This window comes from Pan troglodytes, chromosome 14 (assembly GCF_028858775.2).
Source record: "Pan troglodytes isolate AG18354 chromosome 14, NHGRI_mPanTro3-v2.0_pri, whole genome shotgun sequence".
Classification (NCBI taxonomy): Eukaryota; Metazoa; Chordata; class Mammalia; order Primates; family Hominidae; genus Pan; species Pan troglodytes.
Genome location: NC_072412.2, coordinates 72,491,581 through 72,515,664, shown reverse-complemented (window position 1 = coordinate 72,515,664; position 24,084 = coordinate 72,491,581). Strand labels below are relative to the sequence as shown.

The following is a 24,084-nucleotide window of genomic DNA, read 5'->3' as shown; positions in this document are numbered from 1 at the left end:
TCAAAATCAAATTCTGAGGTAGTTACTATTATTTCCATTGTTTTACAGATGAGAAAACTGAAGTCCAGAGAGATTAGACAACTTTCTAAAAGTTTCATTACCAGAGAAGACAGATCCAGAATTAAAATCTAAGCAGTTTTTATTTGTATCTTGCTTTTGTTTGTTTATTAACACTACTGCAGCCCTATTGTACATTTAAATTCGCCTCTGAGTACAAATATTTACATATTTTAAAGGTACCAACTATTTTTAAAGAAATAGAATGTTATGTACTTGAAAATGTGACTTTCAAACATTCCACTGTTAAGACACATACAGTATTATACAGATAAGAATTTCTTACCTGTGATGGACTGCTAAAAACAAACACAAATTTTTATTTTCCCAAATATCCAAAATATATATAATACATTTTTCAATATTTAGTTTTTCTTTTGTTATTTAAAAAAATTATGCTATCTTATAACTATTCTTTCTACTGGGGTGTTTATTAAAATGACAATATACAGAATAAGTGGCGCATACCTATTAATTGAGAATGATAGACACAACAATGATGAGTCATAGGTCATTCTTTTTGAGAAGGGGACCCTCAACTGAAATTCAGTAAATTAGGAAAAAATGGACTTCATTTCCTTAGCAGTTTACATTTCAGATAGCTTAAAAAGAGTTAATAAAGAATAAACAACTAATTTTCATTGCACTACTATAAAACTAGCAAAAGTAAAATACATCTATCCATATCAAGTTAAAGCAGGAGTTTTAAATTTAACAGGCATTGGGGTGCAGGCTGTCTACACAGCAGAAGAATATGGGAGTCCGTGATAAGCAATGATGCAGGGAATGTAAATCTTTTTGTTTCTCTATAACAGGGAAATAGGTGCTCAGTTAACAAAACAGTATTTTTCTCAATTTCTCAATTCTGAAAATTGCTAGACATATCACGCTTTACAACCCTACACCCACACACTATAGACATATGCCACGAGTAGATGCTTTGCTGGCTTGAAGGTTTCAGCAGTGATTCTTCTTGCATGCACTTTGTTTTGAGCTAATAGAACACCCACAAGATAAGAAAAAGAAATGCTTGGACATGCACCATCCCTTTCTCCAAAGATTGTTAGGCACTGGTAATTGAAGTTTGAGAACATATTATTTAAATGACTACAAAGCTAATGTAAAGGTAACAGAGCCATGCTGCTAATACTGTTTAGAATAATATTGCTATGACTAATGATGGCATATTGCTGCAAGTTCAATGTGACACAAACAACAAATGAGACTGTTAAAGTCCATAATTAGGTTATGGAATTCTCATTTTGTTCTCACTTTTGCAGCAGTCCTTCTTTTATAAAATTGGGATTGCAAGAGAAAAGAGAGGAGATAAAAATTTATAACAATATTTTTTTTTCCACAAGGGCTTGAAACCGTCAACTTCAATACAGATGTGAATTTCTTTCTTTGTCCTGTGATTTTGTTAATGGTAGTGTATGAAGTATAATGTCAGCACTATTTCATTTCTCTGAAAGTAGTGCCATTTTATTTATTTATAGACATGTAAAGCTATGGAAATATTAAAATATTTTTCTTAGAGTTAAAAATAATGGGTGAGTTGTATGTAATGGAAGCAACATGGCCCACTGGAGGCATTTACTGTCCAGAGTGGAATAGCCTTTGACTGATTAAGTGGACAGACTTTATTTACTACATTATTAAATATGAAATCTATTAAACTTAAGTACAACCTTTCCCCCCTTCAAATGTTAACATCAGTGCCAGTGGGAGAGTAAAACTTGTGACATTTAGAAAGGAGAGAGAATCAGATGAGATTTACCAGTAAGAGGATATATAAATAATTGAATAGGAATGTCTGTAACAATGCAGCTCTTTTAGATAATGTGTGACAAAATATTTCTCAGTTTTCTGATGGGAAAAGTTTCTAATAGAGGGCTCAATCAGTTGTTCCTTAGACACTGCAATCAGGGTAATTTTGGAGGCTTCCTTCCAAGTTCTGATTTATCACCCCAGTATCCCAAGGGCCCTCCATGTGATTGCCTTGGCACTGATATTTATGCTGGATGAACTGAAAGTGCCACACTTAACTCGATATTATCCTTCCTTGGGTCACAAGAGTACTATCTTTCAAGTACATTTGGGTGATTTTCACACCACCCCATATCTCACCTACACTAGAGGTACCTCTTCTTTGCAACTTAGAAGGAGCCACTAGACCCGTTAATAAAATTCAGCAAGTCTCAGTAAACATTTCTTTTCCCAGCTGGGATGCCAGTTCAGAGAAGAGGAAAGTCAATGCACTCAAGTGGGATAAATTAGTGCATTGGCTCATAGTACCAGCTTCACAGCTGTGTCATGATTTCCTTTAGGGGTCTAGGAAAATGTAGCTTTTCATGCTTGATATTCTTTCTATTATTGTTATCTATCCTCTTCAGAGGTGTAAAGAAATGACCTTTCCCCTGGAAATGCCAAACTGCTTCTTTCAGAGAGACTGCTGTTGCTTCTAAAGAGTTAGACCTCTGTTTCGCTCTTTTGAAGAATCTGCCATTGCAATCACAGGTAAAGTACTTAGGAGGAAGAAGACAGTGCCATGAGTCTCTAAGGTAGGCTCAGTCTCACAACAGGGCACTGGGGTTTGCCACTGCCTCAGCGTGTTCAAGCTGCCAGAGCACTTCTTGCATGCTGATATCTTTAGATAGCAAGACCTTCACTGTCCTTGTTTACATTCTTAAAGTGAGGCTTTTCTCTCTGCTGAAAGTTTGCAAGCTGACAGCTTTGGAATTTGAATTTTTCCATGTCTTTTCAGATCAAGTGCTGTGGCACTGACAGGAGCCTCCCACAATGCCTCCTTATATTAGCTTCCTGTAAAATTGGGACCGGAAACTGGTGTTAGCTATGTTCACCAGCAAGCTGAACCTTGGGACAAGGGTAGCAGCTCCCCTCCACCACCCCTCCCCTCCCCCAGCCAATAAAGCACAGAAGTGGCATCTTTCCAGAAGCTGCTGCGAATGCTTATATAGCTTTAGGTAGAGTGAGGTCTTATGGACTGTGGGTTCATTCACACAGCTGAAGGTTAGGAGGGAGAAGATTCTCCTTTTAATCCCTAGCCAAAAACAGACGCCACTCAGGACAGGCTTTGTTAGACTGGAGTAGACATTGGCATTGTTTGGAAATATAAACTGTTTGCTCTGGCGTCCTTGACTCTATTACCCTCATTTCATTTACGTAACATTGAATGATTGGCCTACTGCATAATTCCCTATATACTTCTTTATAACCCAATCTACCTTGTAGTGCAACAGACTGACTAACGACCTAAAAATACAGCAGGCCATAATAAATCTAGGGTGCAGATGTCTGTAAATTTGTAAAATTTGAAAATCCATTTCATTCAAATGGCTTGTGCTTTCTTAGGTTACAAACAAGTTAACTTTTGTATTAGTAGGGGTGCATTTCCTTAAAAACAAAGGGTTACAAAGCAATCAGTAATTATGTGACAATGACACCAGCATGAATTCTCCGCATGTACCTTCTTCATGGATTATATAGTTGCTCTTATACTGTATTTTCTCAAAATAATTTTAAAATTTGCATTTAGAAATGCCTTCACACTCAGGTTAATATTGATACAGGAAGAAATTACTTCATTTAACTTTGGTTACTTTATATTACTTTACCTGAAACAGTATTATATACTGGTTTAATCACGAAGTTTCTTCACTAAAGTTGCACTCAAATGATTTTTGTGCCTGAAAACCCATGCAGACTTTCTTTTCCTGTGAGCATTTAAATAGTGAATGTAAAACCCATAGATAGTTTTTATAAGATTTTGCATAAATACAATTAATCAACCTAACCTAAATTTTACCCTTGAACTGTATGTAAGCTGAAGTGTTAGTTAAGAGTTGGCATTTCAAAGGCCCTTCTTGTTCAAATACAAACACTAATAGAAATTAAAATGAGGAAATGCCAACCAAAGGAAAGATGAATCATACTACCTATTACTACACCAAAAAGAAAATGTTAACAGTGGTGGAGTAGAGTCCCGAGTGTCCCGCAAATAGAAAGGTCTAATTAGTGATTGGGAGAAGAAAGAGTTTCACTTGTATTTTCTACTTTCAAATATGTAAACTAACGTGACAGCCATTTGTTGTTCTTTAGAAAAATCAGGACTTATCAGGCACACATGTTCAGGAAGGTGACATGGACAGGGATGTAAATGAATGTCTTTGTTTTGAGATGTTTTCAAGCAGCTGATATTCAGGGCACTGAACAGTCGACTTCACAAAGCTCATTTATACCAATAATTACTGTAAAATATTAAATAAAACTATGTAGTGATGTTGTAGACATCATAAAATTGATATCAGAGGAAGTCGGAGAGACAACAGAAGGGGCTTTATGAGGCATTAAGTGTCTGTTGTCAGCCAGACATTCTTCTAAGCACTGTGAAACAAATATCAATAGAAGTGTGAGGAGTTGTTACCTAATCAAGGAGTCAGACATGTAAACAAATAATTACAACTTGTGAGAATTATTACAATTAATTTATTATTAAATTCATATCAATAAAATAGAAATTTCTAGGAATATTCAGAAATACTTAGCAAACTCTGTCTCATGGTTGCCATGATATGAAGGTGGCAGGGCAGAGAAGGCTTCAAAGATATGTTAAAATTTGAACTGATTCTTAAGATATAAAAGAGTATTCAGGAAATAAAAGGGGAGGAAGAAGAAGGAGAAGCTAGGAAATTCTACACAGAGGGAAATTATGTGCCAATGGGTGTTAGGCTTAATGTAAGTGTAAGTAATCAAAGTGGCTGGCCCAATGGTGTTAGGTTTGGACATGGCACAAGATGGATTTGAAAAGACAGAAATACAGGCCACTTGTAACCTTGTATATCATCTAACGAATTTGGACATTTCATCTTCATCTGTACCACAAGAAGAACAATGACGTAATTTAAGCAAAGTTTATAAGGATCAAAACTGATTTCTAGATAAAATAAACAAAACGAAAACTCAAGTAAGTTTTTGAAAATAACTGTCCTATTGTTTTTATCAGGTTTATGGAGCTTGTTATTTAATGGCATACTCTCCACAATGTAATCTCTAGGAATCAAAAGAGAAAAAACAAATCAAATAAAAATGGAATAAATTTACAATGTTTAAGCTTTGGGAAGAGGCAGAGGTGACTTTAGTAATTTAATTGTGTTATTTATCTTAGTAAGGATGCTATTTTAAAGGCACATTAACTAATTTGATGAAAGGAAGATTCCACAGAGTCTAGTCATCCCAGCACTTTGATAGTGGGATGCTTCCTGGGTTATTAGGCGCAAGGTAGGGGATAAGCAGCTCAATGATTGAGGGCGAGTTTTTTGTTTTGTCCCTGGCTTTGAGGCTTTGGGGATACTGCTGTGACAAAGCAAATGATATCAGTATGTCTATGAATTGGGAGGAAAAGGTGCTGTACTTTCAGTGTGGGGATCATATTTTGTAAGAAATAATTATGGGACAAAATGATCTATGAAGCTTTCATGTGTACTACATTTCATTTCCCTGTCAAATAATACTAACTGGTCTGAAATCACTCATTTAGTCGGAATGGGATGATTATACATAGAAAAAAAAATATGAATATACAGCCCCCAAATAAAGAATGAATTTGTTTAAACTTCTGATGAAAAATATGTACTTTATATTAGGGTATCAATAGGTCAATATGAATAAAGTTCTGTATTTGTTTCCTGGTGACCTCTAGACATTTTTGCTTTTAGCACACCAATTTTCTGCAATGTACAGGTAGAGCAGCTACATTTTCATAGACTGCTTTCTTGTTTCTTAAGATTCTTTTTTCTTACCTCCTCCACTCTCACTCCTTTGCACACTTATTGCTAATCAATAAGATGAAAAAAAAATTCTTGACTGCTCATTTATTTTCTAAGGGATTTCAGTAAACCAAATGTACCAATGGAATAATGCTTATTTGCTCCAAGGCAAATTAGTCCTTTGAACTTCAAACGTCAGACATACATTATGAATTTATAATAAAGCACACCTCTCTCAACAGCCTCTGACCTCTTCAAAGACTTTGCTATCAAATATTGTTAACATTCAGGGACCTTAGAAGTTAAGATAGATACAGAGAATTTAGCATCATGGCTAGAGAAATTTAATGGGCGTGATTAATTTCTTGAAAAATAGAAAGTTAAATAAAAAATTAAAAGGACTAAAATAATACAGAATTATTTTAAAGTGAAGAGGTTGATGGGTTAAGATGTTGAATATTATACAGAGACTGACAGATTCCTTATACTCAATTATGTGGTTTTTGAAGAGAAAGACTTTATTTTTATATGAAAAAAGAAATGTTCAATAGTGTATGCCCCACCTACAAGGTAAATCCATTCCTTTTCAAGGTAAAAAGACTTGTACCTGGTTATTAGGGTATATGATTGTAGAAATGCTATTTTGGTGAAAGCACATAAGTATAGATGAGATTAAGTGATGAATATCATACGTTTGGCATAAGATATTATTAATATCAATGCTAAGATGGTTACTGAAAATCCATATTTACAATAAAAGTTTTATTTTTATAATGCCATGGTAGGCTTACATCACCTACTAATTTGTGGGCCTCTGGCAATAGTGCTAATCAAAGGGACAGGGTGGATAAACCTCTTATAAAAAATTTAATGGGGACTCTTGATTTTTCAGAGGAAGGATAATGAGAAAAAACACATATCCTGTGTCTGAAAAAACACTGGGAGAAAATTAACTTCCTGTTATTGTTGCTACAGGTTTTAAAAAATACTTTCAAGGCAGAAACTATTTTTTTCAAAATAAGTTATTTATTGTGGTTGATAACCTATTTTCAAGTGATCAGAGAAACTAATTATTACTTTGTTCCATATTTATTGTGCAAGGCTCAGTGTCTTACATGCATTTGAACTCCCATTGCTTTCATAAGTTGAAAAGAGATTACCTGCAACTTTCTCATATCCCCTTGATGTGCAGTGTGTTTTACTCTTCTTTTACAGTCTCTAAGATGGTAATAAAAACTTTAGTTTAAACTAATATATTATCTGTCAAACCTGCCTCAATGTGTGAGAAATTACCAAGACACTATCACTTTTTAAGATTCCTATTTATATGCGTTATTGAAGTTAGTAAATCATTTATTATTATGGAAAGTAAAAGGAATAAAGAAAATCTGAAGATAAAACAGTATTTATTGAAGTAATAACCTATACCTATAGTGTATTCAAGTAATCCACCTTTCTCTATTTACCTCTCTATAAAAAAACTTAGTAAACCATGTTCATAATTTTTTTGAGATTCATGATTTCATGTCTTTTTATTTTATTTTGAAGTCGTTTATAGAATTTCTAAGGTTTTATCCTTTCAATAGATCTTATCCATGATAAAAATGTCTCATTTTTACACAAGTAGATAGTATATGAGTTTTTTATGTTTATTCATATATAAATACCAACAAATTATCATTCCCTGTGAAAAGAACAGGAAAGACAGTAAACCAGTACATTATCCAAGGGTTTGACTTCCCAGCTTTATCAATCTTTCACTTTGTGAAAATTCCTGAACTCTCTGAGCCTTTTTTGTCAGTAAGTTGGGATAATAAGGACAATAATAACACATAATTAAGAGGTTTGCTATATATATATATTCTTTAACATAGTGTCTGGAATAATAGCTCAATATATGTTCACTATTTCAGTACTTTGTCAGTTAAAGAGCTGTTTATATTTCTTCAAGAAAAAGTCTAGCAAAATCAGAAAATGAATGAAGGCTCCAAAAGCATAATTGTACTCTTTAATAACAGTGGTCCCATCACAGCAGATTGGGAGATTTGTACTTTGTCAGCACTCAGCACATATTAAGGAAACAATCAATCAAGACATTATTACAACACAGCAATCCGTAATCCATTATTCATTTCTGAAATACTAGTTGTAAGGCAAAGGTTGGAGCTGATTACTCATCTTATGCTATCATTTTGTAGTGAATGAGAGAAATGACATCTTTCTCATGGACCAAATTCACATTATTGTTAAATACAATAGAATCAGAAGGACATGATCCAAGGGCACAGACAAGTCATCTTCCCATTAGCATTGGTAGCACAATGCCAAACCCACTTTTACACCTTTTATAATTTCCTCATACTTCGTTACTTATGAAGTACAAGAAAGGGGAATTTAGTGTTACCTAAATTTTCAAACTCTGTGTTTAGATTTCCATTTAGAAAGGAATGCATTCAGGTCTTGTTATATGCAGTAGTTATGTTCTATAAAGTCACCTCAAACACTTTATTTGTGAATTCTGAAACGCTGCTCCTAGGGGAGATAAAGATTTGCGTTCCTGGAAAACTCTGATTACATTTCCATATATCAATCAATACACACCCTTGTTTTATATACGTTTCTGTTTAAAGACACCTTATTTCACACATACTGTTGATTCGTTAACGTTGAACTCCTGGCCAACAACAGTATAACTCGTTCCTGAATAAAGCTTATCTAACACATTTCCTCTGTAAGGCATATCACAGAGTTTTTGTGCTTAGGAACATTAAACAGCACTTCAGCACCATGTTTGGGGTCTATTTCAAATGGCAAAATCACCAACAAAAGCAAAAACATACAAAAAAAAAGTGGCACTAAATAGACATTAAAAAAGACACTTGGTTACAATATGAGAGCTGAAACAGCATTGCCTTGTTCAACCTCAGCTGGGAACATGTGCATCCGTGACTCAAATTTTTCAGAGCTCTACATGTCTGTGAATAACTGCAAAAATGTTGTGAATATTGATTTGTGCATTACAAATTTTAGCAAGTATATACATTCACGAATATAGAATCCATGAATAATGAAGATTCTTTATTCAGAACCATTTAGGAGAGCAATGGTACAAAGATGATTTTATAATAAAAAATAATGAAAGCATTTATTGAATAAATGTCAGGTCAGGGACTTTATATTCATTTAGCAGCCATGACTATACTGCTGTTTTACAGACAAAGAAAAGTAAAGGCTTAAAGAAATAAAACTAAGGTCATACAACTACAAGTGGACTAGACAGTGTTGGAACCAATGTCTGCTCAAGTTCAAAGCTTCAACCACTATGCTATACTTCTCATTATAAGCAGTACAATACTCAATTATTCACAATAGAGCAATGCTAGTAGCTAAAAGAACAGCATTTTACATTTTAGTGCTTCTTTGATTTTTGAATCTCATGTTCAAAGCTTTACCTCACATCTTTGACTATGCTATTGAAATGTAAAATAATATTTTCCTCTTTGTATATTTTGTGAGGCCATATTTTTCTCCAATTTACATCATTTAAATATTTTCATAGTTTTCTCAATGTATATTCCCATTAAAAATGATTCATAGCTGGGTGTGGTGGCATGTGCTTTTAGTCCCAGCTAATCAGCATGCTGAGGCATGTTGATTGCTTGAGCTCAGGAGTTCAAGTCCAGTCTGGGTGTTATAGCAAGACCCTGTCTCCTGAAAAAAAAAGGAAATGATTTGTGAATCAGTCATTATCCCAAGGTTTATTTGTAAGTGAGTCTTTTGGAAATTTTCTATATAAACACAGCAGGTAGTGTCCTAAACCAGCCCCTCTAAGCCCATATATCTCATAGTGAAACTACACTGGAAAAAGAACACCAATAGCACTTTTGGAACCACCTTCTACAACAATGTTTCCTTGAGAAAACACAGTTCCTAGTTGAAAGGCTAAAAATATATATCCCTAGTGCAATTGATTAGGAACTCACATTCACTTGATGAATGACAGGTATGGAGACTCCTCGAGATCAGAGGCATTGCTGGAGGTCTGAGAAAGGAAATGGATGGGACTCCAGAAGCTTTGGGGCAGGAGAGTGTGAAAAGAAGGAAACACTGAGATCTGAAATTTGGAAAGAGTGAAGTAGCTGAGAGTAAGGAATGGAGACCAGAAAGGTTCCTAGTCATTTTAGCACTCTTTAGATCCTCTTAGAATCAGCTACTACCTAACTGGTATATTTTATCATTATTATTATTATTATTATTATTATTGCTACTATTCAGATTTTGACTGGTAAACTAACTTTTTTTATAACCACCATTTGTTGTTTTTGACTATTTCTGTACTATACTGGAGAAAATAATTCTACAGATTTTAAAATTATAATTTATATTCTTATCTCTAATGTTCAGATTACATCAATAATTAGAGTATTTAGTGCTGTTAATGAAAAGAAACAAGCTTCTCAAGTAATTTCTTACTATTTCTCTTCTTCTCTTTTTTCCTTCTGCGTTTGCTGTGTCTCAAATTTCAGTGTAAATAAAAATCACCTAAGGACTCTATTGTTAAAAAAAATGTATAGATATGTGGACGTCACCTCCTGATAGTCTAATCAAGTAGATTTGCTATGGAGTTCAGGAATCTGTATTTGTAACCTGTATCCCAGGTATTTGGCATAGAGATTATATGGTACACCGTCTACTTGAGTCATGTGACTTAGAGCATAAAAGAAAATGAAGTTCATACATGAATGTTACCAAAGAAACTTTACTTACAAATATGCCAAAGTAAATGCAATCAGCATTTCAGAGAGGCCAGGAACAAGTTCTATAAAATATCTGATCACCTTATTAGGAAGAGGAAGTTGGTAAGAAGGGTGTCACTTTGGGGGAAGGGGTGTTGTGAATTTGGCCTTGGAGAAGTTATTCCTCTCAGTCTCAGTTCTCAAGAGGAAAATGAGAGATTATACATATGTATCTTTCCTGTTCACACCTTCTCTTTTTCTCTTTTAACTGGTAATTAGGTCATTAAATGTTTTACCTTTATAGGGTTTAAGTAGAATAGGAAGAGAGAAACTAAGATCAGAGAAGGATGATTAACAATGCTTACATCAACAGATTGAGAGGGAAAATGATTAATGAGTCTTTGTCTAACAGATAACATAGCTGAATGACACTTTCTAGGAAGATGTCCCTCTGTTAGTGAGTGGGCAACATTATCATTATCATCACTGTCATCATCATCATCATCAATATTATAATAGTTATCAGCATATAGAGCTACTATGGATTGAGGATTAAGGCCTACTATTACTACCTTGTAGAATGATATGTTGAAGTCTTGACCCCCAGTGTGACTATTTGGAGATAGGGCCTTTATTGCAGTAATTAAGGTTAAATGAGGTTATAAGGGTAGAGCCATGAACTGATAGAATTAAAGTCCCTATAAGAAGAAGAAGAGAGACCAGAGCTCTCTCTTCATACCCACAATCAGAGGAAAGGCCATATGAAGACATAGGGAAAAGACAGCTGCATATGCAAGGTAGGAAGGGAAACTTTACCAGAAACCAGATTGGCTGACACCTTGATATTGGACTTCCCAGCCTCTAGAGCTGTGAGAATTAAATTTCTGTTTTTTAAGCCACCTAGTCCACAGTATTTTGTCAAGTTTCTTAGCAGACCAAGAAAAGAGTTTTAACATATTCTCATTTTGTTGTGCTATAAATTCTAAGACAAATTAGTATAAGCCATTGGTTGTCAAAGAACCCAAGTCTACAGTAAGTTATTAAAAGTAATGGCAAAATCCGCAATAACTTTTGCACCAACCTAATAACTTGCTCAAGGTCACAGAGTCAATAAAATGAGTGTGTGTGTGTGTGAGGGTGATGCGGGTGGGTGTTACATAGAACTCAGGCAGTTTAACTTCAGAATCTAAACTCCTAGAGATGAAACAATACATACTTCTCATAGATGTGTGTAATTTAACTCTTAAATTTTTAGTATGGACATACAATTTAAAGATTTTACTTTTAAAAATCACTGTTCATCTTAAGTTATTTATTTTTTGAGAAGTTTTGCAATTCATCATTGTATAAACCTACTGTTACATGTTGAATAGGCCCTTTATCAATAAATTTATTTGTATTTCTGTTTTAAAGAGCTTATGAATCTTTATAATACAGACGAGAATTTTGCAATTCAGTTAGAGGAGATTTTTTTTTCTCTAATAGGTTGAAATATTTCTAGATACTAACGCTTTTGTTGCAGAATTCAAAGGAAAATTGTCTAAGGGCAGCATGTATTTTAGAAGAGTTTCTCAAATGCTTTCCTGTCTTTTGTTATACTTTATATTTTCAAGTTCTTTGAAAGTAGGTACATTGCCTCATATTCAAAAGACGTTAGAAGAACCTAAACTAGATTTCTATTGGTTTAATTCAACATTTCTTTGAAAATATGTAAGTTGTCAGAGGCAGAATTTCCTCAAGGAGGTCCGAAATTTCAGTTCAGAAAAGACTAGCTTGTCTGTAAGTACACTATTTCAAAGCATTTAACACTGTGATATAACTTGAGAAGAACACGAGACTCCATGTAAGATATCTGAAACATCAGCTGGGCGTATTTTCAAACAGAAATATTTCCTACAAAGATTGATTCCTTTGTTTGAACTAAAACTTTTTAATGCTTCAGCTCAATGTACAGTCATGTCAGAATTTGCAGTCATTGCAAATGGAAAATAACAAATATGAGGGGGCTAATCACTGGAATATATTTTCACATCAAGGGAAGAAATCATTTTTGTTATCATCTTTAAGTGAAACTTCAATAGATTTTAAATTTATCAGATAACTTTCTGAACAAAGGAAATGATAACCATGCCTTGTTGTTTAATGTCTTTTCCTATTATGTTGCTAATTTAACTTACTTTTTTTTTTCTGTTTTTTGAGACAGAGTTTCACTCTTGTTGCCCAGGCTGGAGTGCAATGGCACAATCTCAGGTCACTGCAAACTCCGCCTCCTAGGTTCCTCCTGCCTCAGCCTCCTGAGTAGATGGGATTACAGGTGCCTGCCACCATGCCCAGCTAGATTCTGCATTTTTAGTAGAGATGGGGCTTCACCATATTAGCCAGGCTGGTCTTGAACTCCTGACCTCAGGTGATCCGCCTGCCTCAGTCTCCCAAAATGCTGGCATTACAGGCGTGAGCCACCATGACTGGCCAATTGAACTTACTTTCTGATAGTTGTACCTTACCATCAAAATAATATGTTTCTCTAGTGGTGTCACTTTAGTGTTCTTAAGCAATCAGTCAAGATTTCTGCACCTCCTTTTTAGTGGCACAAAATTATTGTTGTAATATTATAATACAACAATAATTGTATTATTATAACAATAATTTTGTGCCACTAAAAAGGAAATTGGTAAGTGGAAAATTGCAAGAACAACTATCTACTTCTCCCCCAGGATATTAAGTGGCCATTAGGGACTGACCTTTCCTTCCCTGTAGAGTGATGCATACTGAAGAACAGCTGTGCCCAGGCATCTATGCAGCCTGACCTGACATTCCCTGTATGCTAATGTGCCAGCACCAAGGTCAGTCATCGTTCTCAGCAATGTCTGTTTCTGGTAGCTCTTCTTGAAGACTTATGGGTGCTAAAAGCAGCGTCTCTTGGTAGCTCCTTATATTACCAGAGACTTCTTCCAATCTCATTTCTCATTGGCACTGAGTCTGAGTCACAATTACACACCTCTGATTTCTGCTCCTTTGCCTTCTTCAAATTACTTAATCACACATTCTTCCCTGAGGCTAGATGTTAGATTTACTGATTCTGCTAGATTTCATTACCTTAAAGCGGCACAGTTCTCCCATCCCACTCATGCCTTAAAGGCATTCCCAGGTAAGATTTGCAATCTCTCTCTCTCTCTCTCTCTCTCTCTCTATATATATATATATATACATACCTATGATTGTCATAGATGTCATATATAGTCATATATTTTCATATATATATGGTATCATCCTTAAATGTCTTATCACATGGGATCCCATAGATACAAACCCGATAATTCATCAAATTCATTGTACCCTGAAGAAGAATGTATTGCAACCTATAATTTAACAAAACCACATGCATTGCCAAATTAAGTATTCTTTCTGGTTTAACAGAACAGATGAATGTCACTGCATTTCGCACCTTAATAGTAGTGGTTATAGTAATATTGGTCAAATGACCATATATCATCAATATATTACCATGGAAGAAAAATTAAGCAATAGAAATCTTTGGATACCCAATTATTATGACTTGAACAGATGATAAAAGTTGCTACAAAGGAATCATATTCTAAAACGCTAATTTATTAGAACTGTTAACTTAAAGGAGATCACACAGAATATTTGGTAGTGAAGTTACTGTATGCTCTTTACAACCAGTGAAAACATATTTTGGCTCCTCTGTTTTTTTTTTGTTTTTTTTTTTTGAGACGGAGTCTCGCTGTGTCACCCAGGCTGGAGTGCAGTGGTGCGATCTTGGCTCACTGCAAGCTCCGCCTCCGGGGTTCACGCCATTCTCCTGCCTCAGCCTCCCGTGTAGCTGAGACTACAGTTGCCCGCCACCATGCCCGGCTAATTTTTTGTATTTTTAGTAGAGACGGGGTTTCACTGTGTTAGCCAGGATGGTCTCGCTCTCATGACCTCGTGATCCGCCCGCCTCAGCCTCCCAGAGTGCTGGGATTACAGGTGTAAGCCACCGCGCCCCGCCGATTTTGGCTCCTCTTATACATTCTAGAAATCATATTCCCAGAGTATGTGGTGTTATCTAAACTGCATACTGATGATAAGATTTGGGTTATAGAGTGCTATTTATATTTAGCCATTAGTGACAGAGTGTGGATATTTATTAATACTCCCACATTAAACCAATTAAATTATACTACTCAGGATCTGCTGTTAATGCTTTTTAAGCGTAAATGTTTGATTGATTAAGTTCTAACAAACAATTAAAATGACTTTTTAATCTTTAGGTAATGTAAGAAAACAATAAAATGTGAATGGCCACTTGAATATAATCTTGTCTGGTTTTAGCAAAAGCAGAGGTGAAAAATGTAATTGTAGAGTTTAAGAAGTATGTTAGCTATTTCTAAATTGTAAATGTCCCATAATTATAAATATAGCTTATTTTTATTATGCTTAATACTTTTAATATTGTCTTCTAATATAGCAAAATACGAGGGGAAATCATTCTTTTAAGTAAAAGCAATACATCTTTTATTCAAATATTACTTACTTTTTAGGCATGGATATAGGAGATACGCTGAAATAGAGGAGATTGGTGTTTCTTATAAGCCATGGGTAATAAGAAATCAGAGATAGTGGAAGAATCAAACTAAAAACATAAACACACATACACAAATACACAAATAATCATAGTGGCTCCTCTTATAAAAGATTTCCCTTTCTGGAGATTCAGTTACCCATGGTCAACCACCATTTGAATATATTGTATGGAAAATTTTGGAAATAAACAATAACTTTTACATTGCCGCCTCTGAGTAGCGTGATGAAATCTCACACTGTCCTGCTCCATCCCATGTGGCCTGTGCATCTTCTGTCTCTGGGCTCTATATGCTGCCTGCTCGTTAGTCACTTAGTAGAAGATTGACCTGCAGAATTGCAATGATTGTGTTCAAGTAACTTTTATTTTACTGAATAATGGCCCCCAAAGCTCATGAGTAGTGATGCTGGCACTTCAGATATGTCGAAAAGACGTCATAAAATGCTTCCTTTTAAGTTAATAGGTGAAAGCTCTGGAATTAACAAGGAAAAAAATAGTGTGCTGAGATTGCTAAGATCTGTAAGAATGAATCTTCTATTTGTGAAATTGTTGAACTGTATGTTGTTAGAATTTTCTATTTTATTATTAGTTATTGTCATTAATCTCTTACTGTGCCTAACTTATAAACTTTATTATGTATGTATGTACAGGAAAAAAACCCCTGCAGTCTCAGGCACCCACTAGGGGTCTTAGAACACATCCCCCTCATAAGGGGGGATATTCAGTTTAAATACATACAAATAGAAATATATTTTATAAAAACTTGTTGGTGTGAAATAGCAAATGTCTTACTTTAAAATGGCTTATAATCACAGTAAAAAGGAAAACAACCTATTATGGAATCAATTTTATTAAAGAAACAACTTGAATGCTTTACATGAATATTTAGGTGTAGGAAAATAATTTTAAATCAATCTTTTTGGTGACAACATTAATGCAAATCTTTTCTAAAAGAGAGGTTACTTAATAGGTTCAGTGTATTCAACTTAGAAGATGTGTTATTTAGACATATTTTTATTTTGTGTGTATAGTTTCTAATATTTATTTATTTACCTGATCAGAAAAATGGGGGAAATCATTCATTTGAATTTTGAAATCAGCTTTTAATAAGTTATCTTATTTATCAGGAAAAACTGGATTTAGTGATATACTCTGTGTGTGTTTGTGTGTGTGTGTGTGTGTGTGTGTGTGTGTATTATGAGAAAGGGAGAGAGATTGATAGAATGCCCAGAGGAAGATTTTGTTCTTTTTCATAGCAAGTTTTACTATTACAGCCTTTACACAGAAAATCAAGGAAAAGAAAATATACTTTAAAAATTGTTGATAATTTTGCTCAGTGTTTAAAAAACTTTCTTAGTCATAGGCATATGTTTTTCAGAGGTGGATATTCACCTGATACAAAGGGACTCTAGCTTAATATAGTGAATAATAATTTTATTTCTGACAAGAAGTGAAAGAGAAGGAAAGCTAAGATAAAATATAAAACAAGAGAAAAATAAAGAAAAAGGAATGTAATAACTCTCACAAGACAAACAATACGAATCATATTCCTAAAAATACAGTTTTTAAAAATATGAAAGAAATATTTACATTATTTTAGGTGATTTAATTGTTTTCCACTTCTAGTATTTTAGGTGGCTAAAAAAACATCTGGTTCAACATGTTAGTAGTGAAAAAAGGCATTCATATATTCTATCAGTTGGCGAGATTGAAATCTGCTTATTAACAAAATATGTTAACTAATTTTTATTGACATTTGAGATTTCCTTGTATATTTAGACAAAACAAAATTTGATTTTGCTATTGAAAAGGTATTACGTGTTTAGTAATTTTTTTCCAAGTTCTTTACAAATCATTTTCTAAATATATACCAGTATCCTGTATTTAGCTCCCAGAAAGCTTTAATTCACTGCTTGTATATAAGCTGGTTTTTCTTTTTTTTTTTTTTTTTGGTCTTTTTTTTCCCCCTGCATTATCTATGTGTGTTTACATCCTGGATTGTAATGGCCTCCGTAGAAATATTATGGCCCATCTTGTTGATAATCCATATTTTAAACTCTCTAAATACATGGATGATATTATCAGCTATCATTGTACTGATCCCCACTTGAAGTATGTAAATACATATTTACCAGCTTAATCTGTGTCTTGAAAGGCCCATATGTGTGTGTTTATATGATAAAGTATATTTATGCATGTTGTAACTATTTATTATTAGTAGTAGTATTAAAATAATACACAAAGCTATAAGTTACATTTAACTATAAGGGACACATTGAGTTTGAGAACTTAACATTTTCCTTTTTGGGGAATTGTTCCACAACCTATTGCAAAAGTATTGATGGCAGTGGCGGCTCATATGGAGCAGCCACTGCCGTGATGCCAGCTGCAGTGAGGGAGGCGCAGTTGGCACTGTGTCCTCCACCAAGCAAGCAGGAGCACTGCCCTCCTAGGTGCAGCGGCTGCTGCCCAAGCTAGCGCTGTGGATCCAGGCATCCCTGTGCACTTGGGGGCCGGGAGCAGGCAGGATCCCTGACTTCCCAGTCGCAGCTATAGCCACCCAACCCATGGCTGTGGACCCAGGCATCTCTTCACTCTTGGGGACCCAGGAAGCCTCCCTGCCCACACGGGCTCAGAAATGCCTGGTCCTGCTGCTTAGCCTCTCCCTGCTTCCCGCGCCAGATCTCAAAGCAAAGGTGAGGCTGATCCAGGGCGCTGTCACAACCTGGCCAGGTGAACACACGCGCACGGCAGCGCTGAGATGCCGGCTCCCTGCTGCCTCAGCCCCCTCTGGACTTTGGGCACCGATGAGCATGGGAGGGAGGCTGAAGTGGGGCTGAGGGCAGCTTGGCACTGGCCTACAGCTGCCCCTTAGCATAAGCCTGGGCACTATGAACAGCGGTCGGAGGCAGACAGGTTCCTGGGCAGAAAGGGGCAGGTCCCTGGTGAAGCCCCACCTTCAAGCCAGGGCGGCTTGAAGTCTGGGGGCCTGGCTGCAGAATGGAGTGAGAACTTATGGCTCTTTTTTCAGGCCCACCCATGGCTGCCTATGGACGAGTCAGCATACACTTTTCCCCTCTGAAACCCATAAAAAACCCAGACTAATCCAGACAAGCAAAACTCAGGCAAAGGCACCAGTGGCCATAGAGTTTTCTGGCTGGTGAAGCAACACCCCAAGTTTCCCTAAACAATATGCTCGTGGCTTTTGGGCTTTCTTTTAACATTTTATTTTCTTTGTCCTAGAAAGTATGAACATACTACCTAAGATTCTATAAGAATATGAGAAGTGCTTTTTGGATTTTATTTTTCTTTTTTGGACTAAATTACTTCAAAAACATGGACATGTGGCAGGATGAGGTAACTTCTCTAATAACCAAAACAACCATTGCATGACATATAAGTTTTAGACATTCTCCACTTTACAAAGAATTCTTACAGGCTGGATACTCATGGTTACCATGCTACTTAGGTTATGTCAATTTTAGGGACTTTTTTTTCTTTTTTTTTTTTTTGAGACAGTGTCGCCGTGTCACCCCAGCTAGAGTGCAGTGGCACGATCTCGGCTCACTGCAACGTCCACCTCCCAGGTTCAAATGATTCTCCTGTCTCAGCCTCCTGAGTAGCTGGGATTGCAGGCACCCCCCACCATGCCCAGCTATTTTTTGTGTTTTTAGTAGAGCAGGATTTCACCATGTTGGCCAGGTTGATCTTGAACTCCTGACCTCGGGATCCACCCGCCTTGGCTTCCCAAAGTGCTGAGATTACAGGAGTAAGCCACCGTGCCTGGCCAATTTTAGGGACTTTCATGCCATTTGTAGTGTTTGGAGTATATTCTTGTCTTATTTCTCTGAAATTTTATCCACTGATTCAAGCTAGAAACTAATCTTTTTTATGGTGTTGAATATGAAGAATTTGGAAAATAAAATCAAATACAGGATTAAATCGTAATTTGAATATTTGTAGGGTTTCCTCTCTAACTAGATTGAGAACTAAACTACTCACTCCCCATTTTTCATTTTGTCAGTAGTTGCTCAGATATTCTTGAAAAAAAATGTATTAGAAAGTGAAGTATTGCTACATTTTAGAGTCAGGTCTCTTAGTTCCATCATGCATTGGACACCACAGAAAGAAGTTTGGTAATTTAAGCCCTGAATGCACTTACATACATGATATCACCCCAAAAGGGCATTTATAAGGACACTTGTTGACTTGTAGTTTGGATACATTCATTTCAGAGCCAAACACTGTCACCAACAGGTACCATCTCTTAACCTCATTCCTCTGGTTTGTTCCTTTAAAAGACTTTGCTATGGGGCCCCAGAAGTAGGCCCAGCTTATATGTTCTCAGCATGCAATCTTCTCCAGAGTGCACACATTAGCTGTGATATTCACCCCATCTCCCTATGAAAATGAGCCACAAGGCCATCCCTGAACAAATATTAGTGTCTGTGAGGACAGAAGGTGCTGTTTCTAATGGGCCTTGCTTGTCCTTGGCCTCAGATTCAGAGACTGAAGGTGAAGACGTTTGTCCAGAGCAAATCTGGACAGTTACTAAAATAAATGAAGTGGATTCCAGTCTGAAGGCAACAGCAAATATTCAATACATGTGGCCTTTGTATTTTAATTTTAATAAGTTTAGACTGTGTTCACCAGAGCATTTTATAATGTGTGTGTAATTGCATGTATATGTGTGTGTGTGTGTGTGTATGTATGTGCATGTGTGTAGCTGAATACTCCTTTAACAGACCTAGTCTTCTAGAAAAGTTTTAACTAGTAAAGGCAGATATTTTTGTTGGTGATGTTGGGAGGTTTACAATATTTGGGCTTTTCCATCTGTCTCTGTCTACATGTAAAATACAACCACTTAAATCTCAAAGCAGGGAATACAGTAGCACTCCTTCTTAATGAATGTTCAGTCAGAATTATCTTTGCTGAGGGCACACACCTGTGTGTAGCTGGCATCTCAAACCTGGGTCTACCTGAAGTTCACTGCCGATAGTAATTGATTTTCTTCCTTCAGTCAGCTTAACATAGATCAAGAGTGAAGTGGCACTTGGCTACACACACAATCTCAGGAGCTGCAATTTTGCTGTTGCCTGTCATACAGAACCCTTCTTTCGTGGTTTCCATAGAGGCTGGGCATGTTTCTGAATTTAATTTTGAAACACTGCCTGATTCCTTCCTATATATCTGAGTTAGAGAGACATCTCACACTGCCAGATCTGAAAAGAAAATCACTCCCTTCACCTTCATCCAGTTCATTACTTTCCCTCTTCATTAGTGCTTGGAATAGTTTTATAATATTGGATTCCCATTACCCAAAACAGGAGATAATATTTTATTCTTATTTTTGAAATCTTAGGATTAACAGTTAACGTCATTACAAAAACACTGATGTATACAAAAATTGATGCTATTTTGTCATTTTATTCACAAATTGGAAGTAATTTTATGCTATTCTAAGTTCAGAAAAGAGATGAAATGTCCTTATTTCTATAATTTGAGGAAAATAACACAGAATTTTGGGGGCTAAAAGAGGTCAAATCGTCAATGGGACCCATGCTGGGCTTTTTTGGAAGTCTCATACAAAGCCTAAAAAAAGTTTCAAAGGAAAAGGGCGAGAGAGGAAGAGGGGCCAAGAATTACACTTTTCTGTTCAATGCAGGTAGCTTTCAGGAGTGGGATTTGAACCACATTAGAATTAATTTACTATGTATACATAGGGAGAGCAAGTAAGGGAAATAAATTTTCTTTTCCAGTATAATGTTTAAATAAGACTTAGGTCGTAGGTAAATTATTTTGTAGCAGATGTTGCCCTCAGACATAAAGGTGACTATATGAGGATTTATTGGATTTCAAAAATGACCATACCATGTAGAAGAAAAATTAAGGAAAAACATAATTTTAAATTATGAAGTTAAATGAAGCTACATTTGATGTTAGTAAAGTATCATATTGTGTGCCTAGAGAAGTCTATGCTAGTATTCCTATCAAATTCTCTCCTACCTTTTCTGCTCCTAATTTCCCAAGCTAAGAATCCTGGAGTTATGCTAGGTTCTCCCTCCCCTCATCCTCACCTCCAGCTGTTCTCTAACATCTGTAATTTCTCCTTTTGGAATGTCATAGTTTTTCTCACATTGTCTTAACTGATCCCATAATCACTTTTACCGGAACTAATGCCATGATTGTATATTTTCCCAAGTACTTTTCTAGTAGGAAAAATAAAGCAATAGAGTCATTGTGGAAGGACTCCAGATAAAACTTCACATTTATGTTAAACCCTCCATTTTTCCTAGCAGCCATTTTTGAGCTACAAAGTAAACATTAGAGTGTTTCCATTAACATTTGTCAAAAGAATAATTTTTTATTATATTTGATATTGTTATGTAAGATATTCACATAGCTCAACAAAAGTGAATCTCCAACAAAAGTGGATGGAATGGGTTATAGATCAGACTTTTCAAATATGGCATCATTTTAAAATTATTATTATTCTTGTTTTCTTTATTGTTATGAAATATGTTGAGTATAAAAATGAAAGAGAAAATTTGCTGTTTAAATTGCCTAACATTTTATAAACTATAGCTAATTCCTAATTATATCCCTTGATCTTAACTATGTGAGAAAAGAATTTATTTTCAATAGCATATTATGCTGTTTTAATTTTCACTGCTTCTAGTTCACTTAGTTAAACATGAAAAACAAGCGTGGGGGGAAATCACATAATTTTCATGCGGTACACATAGTAGTAGAACGATCCCTGATTTTTTCATACATATGTTTGTCAAGAAGACTTTTATATGTGCCTATATTTATGCATTCCTTATTTAGGTGGCTGTAGGCTATTGTAAAACTCATCGTCATTTTCTTCATTTTTAAATTTTGCTACCTTTTAAAGCTATCTGTCTTTTAATAAATTTGGATATTACAGAAATGCTTAGATTTAATCACATTTATTTTTTGAAAAATAAATTATCCTTAAAAAATAACATACCTTCATGCTAGAGTTTTTATTTAAGCTGCTCATGAGGCAACAATTACATGAGAATTCAGAGAGACAAGCCACCGAGGTACCGTTTTCAGTACCCAAGTGGCTTCTACAAAACAGAGCATCCAGGGGTATATTTTCTTTTAACTTGACTTCATCTCTCTCTAATTAGTAGTGTGCAATGTACCATTATGATGCCTGCTTCACCCCCTTGGTTCTTGCACCTCCCTTCGGGGATTTCCCAGCTGTTTTGCTCTCCTGTTGTAATTGAAATCTTACTTGTTCCAGCCTATAATTGATAGTGAACCCAACCATTTTATGTTTGTCATGCAACAGATGTACAACAGAAATACTCAATGTAGCATATGGAAAAACTGCCCTACTAGAGTGAAATTAGAGCCATTCCTATAGCACAGCTCCCATTCTCTCAACAGTTTAGGTTTTTGCCTCCTTGCAATTGCTTTGTTGCTGCACAAGTCAATATAAAATTCTGGTAGTTATTTAGTAGAGAATGTTTCTTCTTTAACTTTGTTACATGATTGTATATAGTAAGGGTTACACAGAATAAGATAGATACGTTAAATAAAACAGGGTTCTCTGTATAATTCTCTTGTCAAATTATTTTAAATTATTTTGATTAAATAATTAACCTTACATAAACATATCAATGCCCATGAATAAGTCAAGATGTATTTGAATATTTAACTATATTTTTATTTTCCAAATACTTGCAAATGCAAAAGGAATCTCCAAGTCATCTAATTCTGATTACAACTCTATTCAAGAGCCAGTTTTTGCTTTGAAAAGAAATACTACCTTTCTAATGTAATATAAAAGATCTTTGAGTAGTTGATTCCATATTAGAGGATATATTCAGTATTCAGAAAATGGTGCTAGATTTTTTTTAATATTGTTTGACAGACTTTTGTATGGGTATATTGGGCCCTCAGTGGCTTGACTATTGTGGGAAGAGATGGTGTGAACAGAGCACCACAAGGGCTAAGGGAATTGACCACATCCTAGGAATGGCCAACAACCTGTCCAGGTGGAGTGAGATGCCCAAATGCAGTGTCCATGGCACTAAGATTTTTAGGCAAAAGTCTCATGAAGTCAGATCAAGAAGGCAAAATATGAAAGAAGAATATTTGAATAGTTGTGAATCAGAAAATATAATGAATGGCTACTTCATAGTTCCAACTATTCTTTTCAGTTTTCTTCAGAACCCCAGGCAATCCCTGAGAATATGAGGACTAGGGTGGCAGTGAAAAATAATTGACAAGTGTTTGGAGGTGTGATAGCACATCAGTCAAGGGCTTTACGATGCACATCAGAACTCTAAGCCCTGGTGGAGAGGAGAAGGGCTAATTAGCTAACTCGGGCAGAGGACTGCATGACTGATGGTATCAGAGAGGTATTTTTGAAAAATGATTGATAATATGATAGTAAGTACATCTGAAAATGCAGAAGTGGAGACAGGGAGATGAAGATAAAGCTTGTTAAAATATGCAGGTAAGATACCTGAACTGAAGAAGAAAATGGCAAAGGCCACTGCAAGTACCCATCGCACAGGAAGACGTTTCAGAGGCGTAGCTGGCGTGACTGGCTGCCACACTCTGTGAAGTATGAAGCAAAAACTAGAAAATGACCTAGGTATCTGTAGCCTGACAGACTAGAAATGCTTTGCCATTAGTAAAAGAGGAAAGACTCTAGAGAAAAGAAAACGATAGATTTGGGGATACCTTTTTTAAAATTGGGACGTCATATCTTGGAAATTCTGTTGAGATATCTAGAGACAATGTAAGGTAATTTTTCAGAAGCAAGAAACTGGAGTGCAAGAAAGAGAGATGTCTAGTTGGACCTAAAAAATACAAAGTGATTGTTGCACATTAATAAGTTACATAATATTATATATATATATATCTCAGAATATTC

At 35.5% G+C, this 24,084-nt stretch overlaps 1 protein-coding gene across 10 annotated transcripts in view; it reads left to right on the top strand.

Annotated features, from left to right (window-relative positions):
• PCDH9 (protocadherin 9) overlaps positions 1 to 24,084 on the top strand; it is a 917,210-nt gene that overhangs the window by 368,134 nt on the left and 524,992 nt on the right. For 3 of the 10 annotated variants that reach the window (XM_016925360.4, XM_016925359.4, XM_016925358.4), the window contains one exon: positions 1 to 24,084. This exon is cut by the window's left edge. The exons of 6 other annotated variants lie outside the window; for them this stretch is intronic. The gene's annotated coding sequence lies outside the window, so the exon portion shown is untranslated. One more of the 10 variants, XM_054665360.2, reaches the window with a different exon arrangement.